Source organism: Artibeus jamaicensis, unplaced genomic scaffold (assembly GCF_021234435.1).
Source record: "Artibeus jamaicensis isolate MK-2021 breed Jamaican fruit bat unplaced genomic scaffold, CSHL_Jam_final contig_685, whole genome shotgun sequence".
Classification (NCBI taxonomy): Eukaryota; Metazoa; Chordata; class Mammalia; order Chiroptera; family Phyllostomidae; genus Artibeus; species Artibeus jamaicensis.
Window position 1 is genome coordinate 35754782 of NW_026521924.1, and position 13356 is coordinate 35768137.

Genomic DNA, 13356 nt, shown 5'->3' on the forward strand with positions numbered 1-13356 from the left:
CAAGCCACAGTGACCCAGTCTGCCCCGGACACCTCTTGGCCGAGTCTGTCGGGAGCAGATTGTCGGTGCTGAGCCCGGCTGACCCCAGCCCGGCTCCACTCGGTTCCTGCTGAGTTTACACTGAAGACCTCGAGGTGCCGTCCTCGGCCTTGGATCATCGGTGGGGACAGCCCCTCCCCCCAGGTAGGTCAGGTGTCGACACCAACCAGCCCGCACCCCCTCCCGCCCCGCCGTTCGCCTGGGAAAGGGGCCGCCCAGCTTGCCCCCAGAAATGTCACAAAGGGACCAGGACTTCCCGCTGGCTAAGACTTTTATGCACAGGGAGCTGTCCCTCTGTCCCCTGCCTGGCCAGGCCCTGCGGCTGAGCTTTACGGTAATCACCGAGGACGCGGAACCTGAAAGGGTTGCCTTCCCGGAAAACTGCTGACGTGCGGGACGTTCTGGCAGAGAGTCAGCTGGAGGGAGGCGGGCCCGGGACCCAGGTGACGCGCACAGCTCAGACGCTAATCAATTTACAGCCCTCGGAACGAAGCTCGTCTTGATTTATGAAATCCCACAGGTCGGTTCTTCTCGGCGTTGCCCTCCCGTGGTCCCCGCAGGCACCCCCGCCTGGCGCAGAGACGCCCTACAGCGCCCAATGCAGGGGATGCTGAGTCTGTACTGGTCGCTTTCCTTCTCGGCGCCCAGAGACCTCCCGTGTGCCTCTGGGGTCCGTAGGGGCTGTGAGATGAACCTCGACCTGGGGGTCCCTGCCTAGTCGATGAAAAGATGACCCACAGAGGGAAATCAATCCCCCCAAGACCACCACCTGGGAAGAACAAGCGTGTACTTGGGGATTACATCACTATATCCAGCCCAGAAGCTTCTACCCATTGAAAACCATCAGACTAATTCTGGCTGGTGTAGCTCAGTGGACTGAGTGCCGGCCTGCAAACCAAAGGGTCGCCGGGTTTGATTCCCAGTCAGGGCACATGTCTGGGTTGTGGGCCAGGTCCCCTGAAGGGGGCGCACGAGAGGCAACCACACATGGATTTTTTTCTCCCCCTTCCCCTCTCTCTGAAAATAAATGATAAAGTCTTTTAAAAACCATACTTTAGACTAATTCCACCTTCAATCTCTGCTCACCAAGGTGAGACCCTCAGCTAAGGATCGAAGGAAGAGATTTGAAGCGAAGTTCAGAAGCTGGAGGTCACCACAAACTCGAGCCCACCTGATGGGTGAATAGCAGGGACACAAAGGCATCGTTTATTACCCGGGGACAGGGCGGACCTTTCCAGGCGCCACCGAAGGACAGGGGTGACGCGGGACTGCATGAGTGTCTAAACCCCTCGGGCGGCTAAAGACACCCCAGCCCCAGTGGGAAGCGAGTGGGGAGGCAGGAGAGAGCGTGTCCTCCCACGCTGTGGACAAACGGTCAGTCGAGGCCTCACAGACACATGCGTTTTCAAAGGACAGGACGTTCGTAGAAAAATGGGCGGGAGCTGGCCCAGGCCTTTCTCGGGTTGCACCCTGGCCCACAGGCTCGTGACAGATGCCGTCCTTCGCAAGACCCAAAGCAACGTCCTGAGCACATGGATGACTTTCCGGGCGTCTTCCGTCAAACTGGCAACCTTTGTTTTAAATGGTAACACCCACGCTGGCCAAAGCAGAGAGGAAAGACGGCCCTTGGAGCAATATAAGCCAGCTGGTCTCTTTTGGAGAGTGTGGAGGGGCGGGGCAGCGGGGTGCACTTTGGCACAAGGCACCAAAATCCCGACAAAATCTATCGAAAAGTATCCTAAGGAAATAAGTTTCTGCGTGAAAAGTCTCGTGCAAAGACAGACACCAGGTACCCAGGCTGGCAGCAGTCTCTGTCGTAAGTCGCATGGACCATGGTGGAACCGTGCGCGGCCACCGAAGCTGCCACAGAGTGTCACCGACCCGTGATCAGCTGCCGAGTGGAATGGAAGAGGGTGACCAGGACAGCGGACACCACGAGAGTGCTCTGTGGGGAGAAAGCGGCGGTGACGCAGTTCGTCAAGGGTACGTGGGCCGATGCTGGCGGTCCCTGCTGGCGGTCCCCGCTAATGCTCGCGGAGACCGAGGGACCTCCCCGCACTTTCCGGCTGTAAATCAGGAGGAATGATCAGACGAGCGGCTCGTCTTCCTGGTGCACATGCCGAGTCATCATCTTTCTGTTCCCACCGATTCTGTTCTGTGAATCACTTGCAGGAGGTTTACTTGGAGCAGTAATGCAAAGAGGCATGCACTTGAACCAGACCTGCAGACTTGGCCGGAAGACGGGCATTTCCCTTGGCCTGCTCCAGACACAATAAAGTCATTAACATCAGGGGAGGGGTGGGGATGATAGACAGGGCCGGGGGGCTGTCACGGTGCTTCCCCTGCAATTAGACAGGATTTTTTAAAAAGACTTTATTTATTTTTAGAGAGGGGAAAGGAGGGAGAAAGAGAAGAAGAGACATCAGTGTGTGGTTGCCTCTCGTGCACCCCCTACTGGGGACCTGGCCCGCAACCCAGGCATGTGCCCTGCCTGGGAATTGAACTGGTGATCCTCCCGTTCACAGTCTGGCTCTCAATCCCCTGAGCCACACCAGCCAGGGCCAGATGGGAATTCTAAAAATGCAAAGCAAGTGCCCGAGAGGTGAGGAAGTACAGCACGCCTGCGCCTGCCTTCCGGGTGTGGAGGAAGGTTGCGTGTCCTGGGGGGTTCTCCCTGTTACCTGGCTTCCCCAGAGCACAGGGCAGAGGCCGAAGGACAGCAGACCGTGCCCAGCTGAGGATGAGACCCCCACTTCCTGCCGGTGAGCCCCCAACCCATGCACGTGGCCCCCCCATGCTCTGGGGCTCGGGGTGATGCTGGGAAGCACTGTCCCCCCCGAGGAGCCGTGAAGGGAAGGCCCGAGACAAGGTTCCCCGTCAGCTCCAGCAGTAGCTGAGTCCAAAGGCCTCAGTCAAGGGCGGACCTCCACCTCCCAGGAGGGTGGGCGGTGGGCGCGGAGTAGGGGAAAGGCAGCGGCCGGTTGGGTTCCGCGTCTCCCTTCCTTTTCAAGCTGTGGGTCCGATGGTGGCCATGCCCGGCAGCGCCCACCCGCGGAGCCTCAGCAGGAATCCAACTCAGAGGCCAGCCCTCCCTGGTCCGCAGCGCAGCCGCCCACACGGAGACCCGGCCAGTGGGGACCGCTCACCTCCCTGCAGGGAGGCTGGGTTCTTCGCTCCCAGGGTGCCAGGTTCCTGACCTCGGCAGAGCCTGGGACCGGCAACGGGCCAGACACGCGTGGGCTTCTGCTCCGGGCGCCGACACCCCCCTTGCGTTCCCGCCCACCTCTGCAGGCCAGCCGGCACCAGCAAAGACGCCCCACGGTCCTGCGACCGACGGAGGCAGGGTGGCCAGGGGACGACCCCCGCTGGGCAGCCTTTCTCAGCAGGCTCCAAGGCCCAGGGAGGCCCGGTCCTTCCCCATCAGAGCCCCTCCTCATTCAGGGTCAGGGAAGGGAGGCAGGAGGGGTGGTCACAGGGAGGACCGGGCCCTGCCCATCCTGCCCCATGGACTCGGTGGGCTCAGGGCGTCCCTGCCCCAGGCAGCCAGCCGATTCCCTCACCTCCCTGGGCGTGCTCTGCCGTCTCAGGCCGGAGCTGTGCGGTCTCCGGGTCTGGAAAGTCTCAGAGCCGCAGGCCGTGGGGAGGCACACAGCACACAGGGGCTGAGTCTCCACTGGGACCCACTGGCCTGGGCCAGGACAAGGACAAAGAGTGGAGAACTGGGAGCCCCCGGGGGACAGTGAGGCACCACGAAGGGCAGGCGGACGCTGAGGTCAGGCCGCCCTGTGCCCACCCACCCACCTGCTGCCCCACCCCCCGACCCCGTGCCTTCACAGGCTGAGGGGGGCAGAGTGAGTCTCCCGCTCCCCACCCCAGAGATGCTGGTTGCAGGGGGACCCTGGGAAGGTGCCTGGCAGTGCCCAAGGTCGTGGGCAGAGCAGTGACAGCCACACACCTTCCCCTCCCTGCATCTGTGTCCCCAACTCAGCTGGGGCGCGGCTGCCCCCTCCCGGCCCAGCCAGGCGCTGCCCGGGGAGGGCCCACCCTCCGGGGCTCTCCGTGTGTTCAGGACAGAAGAGGGAACTTTCCAAAGACCGTAGGACTTGATGGGCCAGCTCCCTCTTTGCCGAGCCGCTGGCTGTGTGGCCATTGGACAGCCAAGGCCGCAGCCCAGGTGCCTGTGGGTCCCCAGTGCACACTCCTCCCTCCGGGGCCGGAGGGCGGCACGGGGAGGGGCCAGGGTAGAACTGTTCTTTCCGTTTGTGCCCCTCAGGGGCCATCGGAGAGGCTGTGGGGCCCCCACTCAGCAGACCCAGGACCCAGAACAGAGGTGTCCCACCGGGACCCTGGGGTCGGACTCCGCCCTCCTGTCGCCCCGGCTCGGGGAGGCCCGGCGTCCCCCGTCCCGCTCACTCCCCGCTCACTCACGAGGTTCCTCCGAGTCTTGCCTGCAGCTGTGCTTTTCCACTGCAGCCGCGGTGGGAGGGGCGAGGAAATGACTTCCTTTCCAGCTGGGGGTGACACAGAGCTGCCTCCCCTCCTCCCTCACCCCTGCCCCAGGCAGGGACCACAGACAAAAGTCTGGGCCTCGGTCTCTGTCCCCCTCAAACTCCCTGGGAACTGGAGGGGCTGCTGGGCCCACGGTACAGACGGACGGGGCGGGGCACAGTCCCCTACACCCCGCCCACCCCGCCCCCGCATGCCTTTATTCTGAAACCCAGAATTTCCCAAAGAAAAAGCCATGGCTTGTCAAACATTTCCATTCCTGCCCCCATGAAAGGTCACAGTGAAACCTGGTGACGTCCACGTGACCTGATATATTTCCTGAGCACAGAGGCGCGGGCTGTGAGTAATTCTAGGATCACGGGTCCCCAGGAAGTGGCCTCAATGTGAGGGTGAGGAGGCCAAGGGCGGTCAGTAACCCGAGCAGCCCAGCCCCCACTGCAGCAGTGGGGGGGACTCTGAGTCCTGTGGAAATGTCCCCATTCTGTGGGCTTCAGGGGGTCGCCCCTCACGCACGCTGGCCTCCTGCCCACCCCCGGAGGGACACACCCGGACACCTGGACACACAGACACACCCTCATGCACTTACACTCTGCACCCGTCCCCCGCCCCGAGCCGAGGTGCTTGCAGTGACCGGATTGAAGGCGTGGGTCCCCGTTCACAGTTTGCACCACGTGTTGTGAGCCCAGATTGGTACCAGCCCGTAAAACCACAGCGCAGCCCTGGCCAGGTGGCTCAGTGGGTCGGAGCATTGTGACTGCACCAAAGGGCTGAGGGTTTGAGCCCCTGCTGGGCCTGTTCGGAGTCGATGTTTCCCTCTCTCTCTTTCTTTCATTTCTACTCCGTCTAAAAGCAACAAACACATCCTTGGGTGAGGGCTGAAAACAAACGAAAAGTACATTGCAGACACGCGTGTGATTTTTACATGAAACGGGAAATTAATTTGAGTTGCTTCTGACTTCATCCAATATCACCAAAAATGAGCACTTCAATGTATCCCTGGTATCAGGAATTATTAATGTGATATTTTAGTTTCCTTTTTCTCTACGGAGTCTTCAGACTCTGGTGTGTGTGCTGTGCCTGCGGCAACTCTCAATCCAGACGGGACACGTTCACCGGAAATTGTCGATGGCACTTAAATTTCATAAAATTGACAGTCAAAACGGTATTGGTTCACCTAAGCTGCTTCACGCATAGGCGACAGTTTTCAGTGGCCGAACCGATTTTGATTTAAAATTTAAAATTTGGGGCCTGCGAACCAGACAATCGCGGTTCGATTCCCAGTCAGGGCACATTCCTGGGTTGCAGGTTAGTTCCCTGAAGGCCAATTCCCAGCAGGGGACGCATGAAAGGCAACCATACATTGATGTTTCTCTCGCTCTCTCCTTCCCTCCCCCTCTAAAGATAAATAAATAAAGTTTAAAAAAAATAAGAATTAAAAATTTGGCCCCAGATGGTGTGGCTCAGTGGACTGAGCGCCGGCCTGTAAACCAAAGGGTCACCGGTTCGATTCCCAGTCAGGGCACAGGCCTGGGTTGTGAGCCAGGTCCCCAGCAGGGGGTGCTGGAGAGGCAACCATACATTGATGTTTCTCTCCCTCTCTTTCTCCCTCCCCTTTCCTCTCTCTAAAAATAAAATCTTTAATTTAAAAAAATTTAACAGATGTTTTGTTGGAGTGCTATGTGGCTGCTACATGCGGACTGGGATTTTGAAGCCCCCAGACCTCCTCCCACACCCCCCAACTCTCGGACGGCAGCCAGCGGGCACTGTGTGCCTGAGCCCGGCACCGCCCCCTCCCCTGGCCCCTCTCACTCCCAGTCCTTCCCAGCACCAGGCCTTCGGCCACTCCTCCCGCAAGCTCAGATCCTGACGGTGGGCGAGGACCAGGGCTGGCTTCCCACCCCGACGGCGGTTCTCAGGATCTGACTCCGTGATCGGAGCACGCCTGAGGACCTCGGGGCCACCTCGGACGCACCGCCCTGGCTCGGGGGCTTTCTTTCGGCTGTGGCACCAGCCTTGGCCCTGAGTCCCCTCACTGGGAGGCCCGTCAGGCCGCTGTGGTCCCACCTGTCTGTTTTCTGTGAACTGCCCCACTCTGACCGTAACTCCTTCAGAGAGTTCAGGACCCTGCCCTGGGGCTGCAGAGCGCACCTGTGCCAGGAAGACCCCGCCACGGGGGGGCGAGGGGAGGGTACCCACGGGGCCTCCGTCACTGTGCGGGCTGGGGAGCGCGGTGAGTCCTGGACCTCCCGGGACGCAGAGTGGGGGGCGTCTTCTGGTGGGGGGGGTGGTCGGGCTCCGGGAGGGGCCCCTGTGCCTGCACACACCACTCAGAGCGTGCACCTGCATGGGGGGGCTGGGTCGCAGCCCCCCGCTTGCCCAGGAGGGAGTTGCCTTCACGGAGGCCGCCACGGATCCCGGCCTCCTGGCCGGCCTGGGCCAGCACCGGGAACCTCTCCCTCACGCCGCCCGAGGCACAAACCGCTCTTGCTTTCTGGCCTGGTGATTTTCCAGAGCAGTTTTTCCTCTGGGGGCAGGAAGGACATTGAGACACCAAGAGCTCAACCAGAAGCGGTTGTGCCCGGACAGAAGTCAGTGGCAGGTGGGGGCGGGTTGTGACTCAGCAGCTGGAGGGAAGTGGGCAGGGTGGGGGTGGTGGGGGTGGTGGGGCCGGGGGGTGGGGGTGCTGAGCGGCCAGGCTGTCCCCCAGCTTCCCGGCTGCATGCATCGCTGCCCGCACTGGAGTGGCCGTGCATGCAGAACTTGCCGTGGCCAGGGGCTCCCAGGACCCAGGCCCCGGCCGAGGTGGGTGAGAGAGCAGCAGAGGCGGCCACTCCGGTGTCCGGGTGGTGGGAGCGTTGGGCAGCAGGAGGTGCAGGCCCCGTCCGCCCCGAGGCCGCAGGGCCCCAGTCACTGAGCACCTTGACCGTGGCCCTGAGGCCAGAGTCTGTCCAGCTTCTCCAGAAATGAACCCTGAACCAACCAAGCCTGAGTAAAGGGTCACGTGCTGTGCCGAACCCAGGTTCTCGTCCACCTTCAGGGCACGAGGCAGGGGCCCCTCCCTGTCCTGTGGGTAGGGGGCCCACCCCCCTCGGGTGGAAGCCCTCAGGACCAGTCCTTCCCCACCTCAGGCAGACGAGGTCGGGCTCTGCACCGAGACACCTGGGCCTGCTGGACTTGGGCACGGTGGCAGGGCTGTGTGACAGAGATGCCTCAGGACGGGGAGAGGCCCAGAAGCGACACTGACCGAGCCCTGTCTTCTAAGCAGCTTCCGGGCAGTTCTGTATTTGAGTACTTAAGGGAAGCTCTTAATTATTATCTAAATATGTCATTGTCAAAAAAGGGAAATGCCCACCCAAACCGCATGGCTGCCAGTTCCTCCTGGCAGAGCAGGCCTGCCGGGCAGGCGGAGCCCTGGATCCCGGGCGGGGGGCCTGGGGCTCCCCCGCGGGCAGCACCGATGATGTAAGTGAGGCAGGCCGCGTCCCCAAGTCCCTGCCTCCCCAAGCCCCCGAGTCCCAGTGTCCCCGCGTCCCTGCCAGCCACAGAAAGTTACAAGTTGGTCTGAAGAGAGCCCACGGGGTGCATGCAGGTCACGGGGCCCAGACACGCCTCCCGGAGCCACCTGTGTGCTGGCCCCGACCTCCGCCTCCCTCCCCAGAACCGAGGCAGAGAGAACGTGAATACAAAGCCCCTTTCCAAGAGCCCAGGCTCCCCACAGGCTGTTTCTCCACTTCCCAGGGGCGAGTCTGCCGAGGAGGGGCAGCAGCTCAGTGCTCAGCCTGAGTGGGGCACAGGAGGCTGCGCCCAGGGTGGGGGTGAGCGCGGCCTGGTCCCCGACCCGTCCCCGCGAGCCAGTGACACACGGTCACCATCACAGAAAATCCACTCTGCCACGTGCTGCGAAATTCCCAGCGCTTCTCTGCTTCGGTCTAACCCTGTGCCACCCTGAACTGAAATGGGACAAACCGTGACCGAGAACCCCGGGCCTGGGCCGCCTTCCCTCCGCCCACCTGGGGCCCCGGGTACTGGCTCTGTTCCCTTGGTGGACGAGGCAGACAGCGGCCCTCCTCCCCTCGGCCTGGCCTTTTCTGGGTCCCCTCCCTTCACAGCGGCTTGTCCCTGATGCCTCAGGGCCCACCATGGCCCCAGACCAGGGCCCGGATTCTGCGGATTCTGAGGCTGCATCTGAGGGGTGGGTTCAGTCCTGTCCCTTTACGAGCCCGGAAACTGAGGCTCCGAGGAGGCTTGTGACTCGCCCCGAGCGCCTCAGGGCACCTGATGGACAGAGAGCAGGGACTGGGCGCCTCGCCGTGTGGCCTCTGTGTCTTCCTACCGGACGTGCCGGCGGGGCTGCCCCAGATTCCAGCCGGCTGTCCTGGGCCGGGCGCCCCTCCTGCTGGTCCCCCCACCCCCGACTCCGGGCTCTCGTTGGCCTCAGCTTCACCTTCCGGGTGGAGGAGCCCCTGGGGCGGGTCGGCCTCCTCCCCGGGGCACCTGGGACGCTGCCTCCGGGGTTGCTGGAAAGGTGGTGACGCTTTCCCTCCTCTCGGTGTCCCAGCTGCCCTCTCCGTCACCTCCCGCCCAGACGGCCCCGGGCCTCCGTGCGGGGTAAATGCCACCTGAAAGCCACAGCAGGTGTCCCATTCTGCACTTGCAGGCCCGACTGTCCTCGGAACCTGGGGCGGTTTCTCCAGCTCTGACTCACTGTCACCTCTGGGGCCGGCGGGAGCTGCCTGGGGCAGACACCCGGCTCTCCCTGCCCCCCTCAGGTCACAGGTGACCCTCCGTCCCTCACCCACATCTGCTCCGGCTCATCCGGCCCCCACCAGTCCGTCGGGGGCCGAGTGGAGAAACACAAGGTGTGAGTATCCGCAGAATGGGAAGCCACGGGACGGCCGGGGTGGGTCAGCACGGCGGGCTTCCCACGCTGCGAGAGAGGTGGGGGCCGGCCCGACTGACTAACTCAACTCCCAGTGACGAATGACTCACCGCAGTGGCCTCGGACCGGGGACACGGAGACGCCGTGACGCCCGTCTCGACGTCTTCGAGTCTCTTTCTCCTGGTCCGCAGCGGGCACGCTGTGCTGAAGATGCTGCGTGACTGTCTTCGAGTCCCCGCTGTCGGTTTTTGAAGAAAACACCCGGCAGTGGAACAGCCAGATGTTGGGGTGACTCTTTAATTTTTGCGCAAACCCCACAGTTTTCCACAGTGGCCTCGCCATTTACCGCCCCCACCCCGTCAGTGCACACGGAGAACTTTTCAGAAGCCCCCCAGGGCAGGGCGGTGGCCGGGTCCTTGAAAAGTCCTCCTGAAGGTGCGGCCCCCCTTTCCCGGGGGGAAGGGCTGAAGTGCGGGGCTGACTCCTGGCCTGCAGGGACGAGCTGGGAGAAGGGGCCACCGGCTGCAGGACGCCGGGCAGGGGGGCCGTCGGGCCCATCAGCCCAGGCCTCTCCCTAACACCGTTCACCCTCTGGGTTGCTCGGCCAGGCCTCCGTGCAGGCCCGGGCGGCCCCTCTGCCGGGCGTCGCCCCCCTGCACACCAAGGACCCACCAGCTCCTCCCTCAGAGGATGGGGGTGGGGCGCCTCCTCTGGGGGTGCAGGCCTGGAGTTAGGAGGGAGGGAGCTTCCCCTGAGGATGTGAAGGGCTGGATGGATGCGGGAGTCTCGGGGGCCCACGGGAGGCTGTGGTCAGAGACGGGGAGCCCTGGACTAGGTACAGGCGGACAGAGGGGCAAGACCACCTCAGGGCACAGCCTGGGTGACAGGTTGGATGGGGACAACTCTGAGGGAGGCTGGCGGGCTGTCTGCCTCCAGCCGGAAGGGCTGGAAGGAAGGGGCCTGGCCCCTCCCTGGGTGGGGAGATGCCCGGCACCCGGGCCCTGCCCACGGCTGCACCCGGCTCGGACGAGCCCAACGTGCCGGACGTGTGTGGGAGGCGACTGCGGAGCTGACGGCTGTGGGCAGGGGCCTCCCAGGGACTGGCACCTGCATGAGGACGGGGACACGTCTCCGGGCCGCCGCCCCCAGGCTCGGCTGTCCCCAGAGCGGGCCCCTTCTCCTGGCTGACTCCAGTGTGCTGGGCCCAGTCTTTGGCTTCTGGAGGTGCCTCTGAGGACCTGGCCGTTCACCCCCTGACCCTGCTGTGGACCGCCCACTATGATTGCTTAAGACAAAGGGACGTGTGCGGGGGGAGGGGACGGGCGAGGAGGCCGGGCCAGGGCTGCAAACGCAGGGCACCCTCGGCCCCCGAGGAGCCACCAGCCACCTCACTTCCTGCAACAGTGCAGCCGTCTGGGCTCCGGAAATGGGCTGGGGCTCCATGTTCCCAGAAGATGCAGACCCCTCGGTGACCCCAAAAGTCACACTGGCCCCCTGGGACAGGAACAGAAACCCACTGAGTGGGAGTGTGCCCAGCAGCTCTCCGGGCACCAGCCACAGGCCCCACGACCAGAGAGTTTGAAGGCCTTCCTGGCCGCTGAGTGGGCCCTGGCAATGTCCTCCACCTTCTCTGAGAACACCCCTGGGCCCGCCCGGCCGGCAGAACCAACGCATCCGGGGTCCGAGCCTGCTGGGGGGCTCCTGGCTCTGAGGGCTGCGGACACTCCCCAGGAGGGGGCTCGGGACCGCAGGGCACCCTTCTTCATGCCCCGCCTCCTGGGGCCTCGGCCAGGCAGCCCCTCACCGGCAGCCAGAGAGCTTGGAGAGGGTCAGGCTGACACTCTGCCCCTGGCGAAGCTCTCTGGGGACAGCACACACCCTAAGGCAAAGCCCCACGTTCTCAGCTGCTCCCACGAGGGTCGCCCTGGGCCGGAGGACCTCCTCGGGGTCTTCACCCTGACTGTAGCTCCTGCTGTCCCCGAGCTTGCCGGACCAACTCCCCACCCAGTGGTCCCTGCAGGGCCTTCTGGCAGCTTGCAGCCCCCCTGCCCTCTGTGCCCAGCACCCACCCAGTCGAAGGGGCAGCTGTGTGGCAGGGGGGCTGCCCAGACCTCCATTCCAGCTGCCCCAGGACCGCCTCCCACTTCAATACCACACGCACGGGACAATGTGTCCCCGCTCTGGGCAGTGGCCGGCCCCCTGGTGCTCCCTGAGACCTGCCCCGCAGCTGCCGGCCGCCTCCCAGGCTCAGCTCCAGCGCCACTCAGGAGCTCCCGGAGGTCGGTTTCTTGCTTGGGAATTCGTCTCCTGTTCCCCGGGGGAGGGGGTCTCAGGCCCCTGCAGCCCGTCAGCGGTCAGCCGGAGTGGAGTGTCCAGGGTGCCTGCCGAGGCTGCCCCTCCAAGGTTGGATGGTCACGGGTGGGGGAGGAAGGCGGACCAAGGGCTCAGGCCGCTGACCAACCTGCTCGGCCAGACCCGAGCCCTGGTGACTCAGTGAGCACAGTCAGCAGGACAGAGGGCACACTGGGGCGGGTTCCAGGTTGTGACATCCTAGATGTCACAGGGGTGAGGAGACGCAGGCTTTCCCTGCTTCTCGCCCCTGGCACCTCACTCAGGGCCAGGGCACTGGTCACTAGGTGATCAGCTTGCTTGAAGGTTCTCCCAAAATGTGCAGCCTGCCCAGGGCCAGGGAGAGGCCCACACCCAGGAAACGGCGAAGAGAGACAGAGCCCAGATGGCCTCCAGAGTGGAGGAGAGGAAAGAGAGGAGGTGCAATCCCAGCAGACTTCCTGGAAGTGGCGGGATGAGATTTGCATAGACAGCAAAGGAGGACATTTTCCAGAGGAACACTGAGGCACAGGGGTGGGGGGACGGCCTAGGGGGCGTTTGTGGTACAGGAAGGTCTAGGGGAGGGAAGGGTGGGGCTGGGCAGGGGGCTGAGAGCCAGACTGGGGTGAGCTCCACCCTGGCGAGTGGGAGACACAGGACAAGGGCACTGAACAAGGGAGGGTCAGGGCTGGACGGGCACAGGACCCAGAGGCTAGGGCAGGACAGACCAGAGGCTTCACAGGAGAAGCGGAGGCCCCGGGGGTCCTGCAGCCTGAGACTGTCCCCTGCAGTGGCCTTCTGTTACTGGCTTGAGTCATTTCTTACTGGCTGTCACGAGTAGCAGCTGGGGTGGCTGCTTCCTGGGGAGGCAGCAGCTGGAGATTGAAGGTGCCCGGGGCAGGGCTTTGAGGACAAGGAAGGGTCCTTCCTGCCCAGTGTGCTGAGGTCCCCAACAAAGTGAGACGTGAAGAGGCACTTAGATGCAGCGGCAGAGGGCTGTGGGGCCGCGTGAATGTTTGCATTCAATGTCTTTAACCTGATCACCCCAACGTGATACAATGTTGCTAGTCCCGAGGCAGGGACGGATCTCCGAGGCACATTCCACATCCCAGGTGAATGAGCCGACCCGGGGGGGAAGGCTTGACCGGGCCCGTCTCTCCTCCTTGCCAGGAGGCCCCGCGGCCGCCTGCGTCATTGTCTGTGAAGCTACGGCGTGACTCACCTGAGGTGAGGTCCTTCTGGAATGCGCGGTCTCTGCCAAGTGGACCACTGACCACCCCTCTGCCCAGACCTGCAGGGCGGGCACCCGGCTGGCCAAGAGCACAGAATGTCCTCCGAACGCAGGAGACCTTTCCCACTTCGTAGATGCGACGCAGAAGGACTGCAAGTGGGCCCGTGGTGACGCTGAGCTCTCCAAAGGGGAAAGGCCAGTCTGGACCAGGCCGGGCTCTGCGGGCACCAGGATCTTGGCTCCCCCAGGTCCCCGACCCCCGAGTCAGAAAACCACCTGCACAGCCGGGCTCCTCCCCACCCCGCGGAGTCAGCTGCTCCTGGCGCTCGGGTCCCCCGATGTCCTCAGATGGTGCTGGAGTTTGGAGCTCGCA

The 13356-nt window shown here is 63.4% G+C and overlaps 1 long non-coding RNA gene across 1 annotated transcript; it reads right to left on the bottom strand.

Annotated features, from left to right (window-relative positions):
* Nucleotides 1-1213: 1213 nt before the first annotated feature.
* LOC128628279 (uncharacterized) lies at nucleotides 1214-4695 on the bottom strand. Its single transcript, XR_008392599.1, has 2 exons — nucleotides 4468-4695; nucleotides 1214-2381 (listed from the first exon to the last, which is right to left on the bottom strand). It is a non-coding gene; the product is annotated as an uncharacterized LOC128628279 (long non-coding RNA).
* Between the last annotated feature and the right edge of the window lie 8661 nt (nucleotides 4696-13356).